The 6,000-nt window shown below is 45.9% G+C and overlaps 1 protein-coding gene across 1 annotated transcript in view; it reads right to left on the bottom strand.

Moving 5' to 3' along the window:
* NfI (Nuclear factor I) overlaps positions 1-6,000 on the bottom strand; it is a gene marked incomplete in the record, with an annotated part of 283,358 nt that overhangs the window by 30,461 nt on the left and 246,897 nt on the right.

Below are 6,000 nucleotides of genomic sequence, written 5' to 3'. Positions count from 1 at the left end.
TTTGTTAACTTTAACGCTGAGCGCTTTCAGTAGTTATGGAATCTAATATGCAGTGATATATATACTTGAAGATCAGAAGAGAATGATGTTTAAACCTTCTAAGTTACTTGGAAACCAAATGAAAATACAGTATATGAAAAGCTCATTGTAATAACTCGTTACATTTTTTATTATAATGCTTACACATCACTACAGAATAATAATGTTAAGACTTAGTAAGACGGTTCCGCTATTTCTATCTATGCATGCACACAATCATTAAAAGGTGCAAAGAACGCACATGTTCCCTCTCCCTGCTTCCACACGCACATTCTTTTCCACTTCCTACCTCAATTTACAGAACAGCAAGCATTTAGTGCAGTAACAATTAGTAAACAGGAATACAACAACTAGGCATTACTTTCACCTATGGTTTATCAATGCACATCTTAAGACATTTATAAAAGAGCAATTATTGAAGAGGAAGACAACTGCAGTCATTAATAGGTTCAAGGGTCTGGGATCCAGCCAACTTACACAAGCTCTCTACAATACTTGCACAAGAGTAGAATAATGCTTAGATACTATATAACAATATATTTTGTCAGGCAGTAGTGATGGCATAACATTTTTGTGGGGAGCTCCGTCGGCTCCCTTGAAGCCATCCGAACTGATATAGTTCTATAGTTCTATATTAGTTTGGGGTCATCAGTAACAGGAGTCATTTTTCCTTCTGGGGACCACGAGCCAGAACCTGGTCTCCTCAGAGGCGCAGGGATATGGACAAACTATGCAGAATAGAACCAGTGAAGAGCAGAGGTGCCATAGGCACAATCAGAGAACACTGTATAAACATCAGAGGTCCGTGGTTGTTCAACGTCCTACCAGCGAGGATCAGAAATATTGCCGGAACAACCATGGACATCTTCAAGAGAAAATTAGATTGTTTTCTTCAAGGAGTGCCGGACCAACTGGGCTGTGGTGGGTATGTGGGCCTGCGGTCCGCTCCAAGCAACAGCCTGGTGGACCAAACTCTCACAAGTCAAGCCTGGCCTCGGGCCAGGCTTGGGGAGTAGAAGAACTCCCAGAACCCCATCAAGCAGGTATCAAGCATGGAGCAATGGCATATTAGCACTATACATTTAAAGTATGTCATAATTGCCATTGACCGGGATAGGCACCCAGAAAGATAGGGGAAACAAAGCAGACTACAATCTGGTGAAAATTTCAACCTACATTGAAAAGAGCATTAAAACTTCCCCAGAACAAAAACAAACAACACTTAATCTGACTAGTACTTTCACTCATTAGCACTACCCCCCCACCCTCTTCCCCAAAGGGGGAAGGCAAGTCGGATAGATGAGCCGGTAGTCCACCACCCCAGTTCTTGAACGGATGTGCTGGCGGTTGGACGTCATCTCTAGCCTCAAATTCCTGTTATTTACTTTTGCCCTGTGTGGCTGTTCCAGCTGTATGTGGGGTGTGGTGGCCAGGTGTCTTAGAGTGTAGAAGCTGCATGCACCTAGGGTTACCTTTCCTAGGCGCTTCCTAAGTACTATTCTTGCGTGTCAGTTATATCTTCTCTGGGGCGTCCAGGACTTGCTTCCTGTTGAGGACTTTTTCACTTGAGGTTGTCTTCACCCTTGGGGTACGTCGGGGGTCTAGGGCTTTCCGTCTTGCCCCGGGGAGGGGAGTGTTATTGACTGGGAAGGTGGGGGGGGTTGCACTGTGGCTGGCGCAGCCAGCTTTACTTCAATGTGGCGGCCAATGTTTCTCTCTGACTGCCAGTTTGTTGTTTGTGTGTCTTCAGGGGTTTTTGTTTTCATTTTCTTTTTATTCTCTGGCATTCTCACCTTGTTAAGACAGAGGTCTGCTTAGCTTCTTATTAGCAAGCTTAAGTTGTGTTGATGGTCCTCCTCTGTTGCCCCCAAGGTTTCACTACTGCTACTGGTGGTCAATTTGCCTGCTATTTGACAGGGTTCTAATGGCTTAGCTGGCTCCAGTGCCTGGGTTTCCAATAGGGCTAATTAAGCCTATGGGCCCTGGAAAACCTCTGAAGGCTCGGTTATACAATGGATATTTCTTCCAAGCCCACTCTTGCCTTGTGTGAAGTTGAAGGTTGATCGTTTCTCCTGCCTCAGGGAGTCAGTCATCCGTATTGCCTCGGTCATGCTGCCTGTTGGGTCAGGGACAAGTCTTGCAGGCCTTGTTCCCTGCTTGTACTTCCATTTACTTATTCCTTGTCTGTTGATCTCAGGGATCGGGCAGCAGCTGCATTGCATGCTCAATTTTTCTTTATGCAATGAGCCAGGTTGGAAGCCCCGGAGGTGCCCCACTTGGGATTTAGGAACTAGGATTTGGTGGTGTTGGTCGCTTCGACCTTGGTTCCTTCCGCGCCCCTGCTTCCTTTTTTTTTTTTTTTTTTTGAGATATATACAAGAGTTGTTACATTCTTGTACAGCCACTAGCACGCGTAGCGTTTCGGGCAGGTCCCTGGAATACGATCCCCTGCCGCGAAGAATCGTTTTTTCATCCAAGTACACATTTTACTGTTGCGTTAAACAGAGGCTACAGTTAAGGAATTGCGCCCAGTAAATCCTCCCCGGCCAGGATACGAACCCATGACATAGCGCTCGCGGAACGCCAGGCGAGTGTCTTACCACTACACCACGGAGACTGTAAAGGTGCCCATGGTTCACCCTGCTCCTTTTCCCCTCTGCTTTCAGCTCCCAAACGTCTGAGGGTTTTGGAGTCGAGGTGGGGTTTAGCTCGGGTGGGTTCAGGGGCTACCCCTTTTGATTCGGGCGCGGTGGTGGTTCAGCCTGTTTTCCCGCTGGGCCTTCTGGGTCGATCCAGCAGACTCCCTTCTTGGAAGCCTTTCCCCTGGACTGTCTTTTCTTCAGGTGTGGTGGGCGTAGATGAGGGCTCTGCCCTGGGGACTTTGTTGGGGGTTCCTGGGGCTCTGGGGGAAGTCCACATGGAACTCCTGGGCTCCTTTTGACCCTGCTTGGGCCCTAGTGCCCTTAGGGCATGGGTTGTTGCTTGCAGGGGGGGCGGGGTTGTCCCCTCCTTCCCTTTATGAATTCGTATTACATACTGTATTTGCTGCCATGGTTTATACACCTACGCATCCATCTTTTACGTGGATGCTTTGTACTGAAAAAAAACTGTTTTCGTGTGTGTCATCATACTTTATTGCACATTACTTTAGTGTGATTTTGGTACCCCTGCTCTTACCTCCTCTCAGATCAGCGGTTTCGTTGTTTATATTTTTGGCAAGAGTATTCCTATATAGATTGTGTTGTTTTGAGTTACCACAACTGGCCGCCAGGCCTTTTGTCGCCACTTGGTTGTGGCGCACCATCCCTTTGCTGCTGTTTGTTTTCATCCACTCCTTACAAATGGCTGCCGAGCAGTTGAAAGTTTTATCATTTCTTTCCCAATTTTTTGGGCATTTTTCATTTTGTTAACCATTGTTCTTATCAGTAACTCGGTCGTTTCCTTATATATGACATGTCTCAGATGTAGGTTATGTTTGCTATGAAATAGGTGGGGGAGGTATGTGAATTGGTGTGAGCTTCCCTCATCACTGCTTATGTGTCATCAGTAGTTTTGGCAAGTTTGTACTCGCCTTATTGTACTCATCTAGTTGTGCTTGCGGGAGTTGCGCTTTGGCTCTTTGGGCCCGCCTCTCACCCATCATTCTACTCGTAATTACCTAAGTGTAGTTACAGGATGCGAGCTACGCTCATAGTTACCTGTCTTCCAAGTACTCTGTCTTATAATGCTTTGAAATTACTGATGGTTTTTGGCCTCCACCACCTTCTCACCTAACTTGTTCCAACCGTCTACCACTCTGTTTGCGAAAGTGAATTTTCTTATATTTATTCGGCAGCTTTGTTTAGTTAGTTTAAATCTATGACCTCTTTTTCTTGAAGTTCCAGGTCTTGGGAATTCTTCCCTATCAAAATTAGCGATTACCGTTAATATTTGTTTGTAGTGATCATATCGCCTCTTTTTCTTCTACTTATCTTCTAATTTTGGCATATTTAATGCCTCTTACCTCTTCTCGTAGCTCTTGTCTTTCAGTTCTGGGAGAAATTTAGTTGCACGTCTTTGCACCTTTTCCAGTTGGGCACCATATGGGCACCACACAACTGCTGCCTATTCCAGCTTTGGTCCAACTAAAGTCGTGACCAATTTCTTTAGTATTTCACCATCCATGTATTTAAAAGCAATTCTGAAGTTAGAAAGTGTAGCATAGGCCCCTCGCACAATGTTCTTTATGTGGTCCTCAGGTGATAGTTTTCTATCTAGAACCACCCCTAGATCTCTCTCTTTATCAGAATTCTTTTAAGACTTCTCAGATAATTTATAGCTTGTGTGGGGGTCTATGTTCTCCTATTCCACATTCCATAGCATGGCATTTATTCACATTAAATTCCATTTGCCAAGTGCTCCATACACTTTTGTCCAGGTCTTCTTGAAAGGCATGACAATCATCTAAGTTTCTTGTCTTCCCTATTATCTTAGCATCATCAGCAAACATGTTCATATACAGTAATTCTGTTTTCCATCTGGTAGATCATTTATGCAGACAATGAACATTACCGATGCAACACATGTGGTGTACACATTCCTGAGCTTCTCGAGCTCTTTCATCTCTAAGTTTGATCTTGTGTATGGTGTCAGCCTCCACCACATCACTGCCTTCTATGTTCCATTTCGTTACTACTCAGTGACTGGACAAATTCTCTCTAATGTCTCTGTGGCTTTTTTGGGTACTCAGCTTCCACCTGTGTCCCATTATTGTCTTGTGTCTCTTCAGTCCGTGGCTCTTTGGGGTTGGTCGCTTCGGGTAGCTCTTGTGTCGATTCTAGGGTTCAGCTCTCTGTGCCATTCAGTGTGTGTTCAACGTCCTGGCAGACGGCCTGGCTCGTTTTATTCCTCATTCTACGGAGTGGACGGTCGATGCTGTCTCCTTCCTTTGGCTTTGCCAGATGAACGGGCACCTGAATGTGGACTTCTTCGCGTTGGTGTGGTCTCAGCATCTCCCATTGTACGTGGTGCTGTTTCCTGACTGTGAGGTTCTCGCAGTAGACACTTTTCGACAAGACTGGTCGAGGTCGTAGTTCCTGTACCTCTTTCACCTGGTCCGGCTGTTGCTCTGAGGTCTGGTATGGCTGGAATCTTTTTCTGGGAGAGTGATTCTCCTGGTTCCATGTTGGCCAGCCCAACTTTGGTTTCAGGCGTTGCGTGCTCGGTGTCCAAACCCGGGCATTTTTCCGCAATTCCGCCTCTTTCAGCAGGTCGGGCCGTTGAAGTACCTCGCTGGTTCGCCTTCCTGCTCTGCCTACGCGTCTAATATTTCTGACACGTGTGTCGCCATTTGGATGATGATTAGGTTGCTGCTTTGATGTGTCCTCCATCATTTTTTTTCTCTTTGTTGGTTTTCAATAATTTTGGACCAGGTTGTTTTGTCATTTCTTTCTTGGCTTTTTCTGGATCAGCATCTCATGCCTACTATTGTCATTTATAACGTGCAGCATTGTTGGAGCCACTGCAACTTACGTTGGGGGTGGATGTCACTTCCGTTCTGTTCTGTGAGCTTTCTCAGGTGTTTTTTCACCTCTGGCCTGCTCATGCACCGCCTGAGCTTTCTTGGTCTCTGGACCGGGTTCTTAACTATTTTCTTCTCGCTTTGTTGTGGCCCTCTTCAGTTCGTGATTACTTTGGGAAGGCCTTGTTTTTTTTATCTTTGATCTCTGGGAGTCAGGTTGGGGACCTTCATGCTCTTCTCTGACGCCAGGGGTTCTGTTCGTTTGGTTCTGATGGTCGTTTTGTTTATTTGCAGCCTTCTTCTTTTCTGGCGAAGAATGAGATGGCAGGCTTCCAGAGAGGGCCATTGGTTGTGGATGCTTTGTTGGTTAGGCTGGTGCATCATGTGCTGTGTCTGGTGGTGGCTTTACGTCGCTACCTGCAGGCCACTGATTCGGTGACAGTGGATACGCTCTGGGTAGA

This window comes from Procambarus clarkii, chromosome 65 (genome assembly GCF_040958095.1).
Source record: "Procambarus clarkii isolate CNS0578487 chromosome 65, FALCON_Pclarkii_2.0, whole genome shotgun sequence".
NCBI classification, from domain to species: domain Eukaryota; kingdom Metazoa; phylum Arthropoda; class Malacostraca; order Decapoda; family Cambaridae; genus Procambarus; species Procambarus clarkii.
The sequence above is the reverse complement of the archived record's forward strand: the minus strand, read 5'-3'. Positions and strand labels throughout refer to the sequence as shown.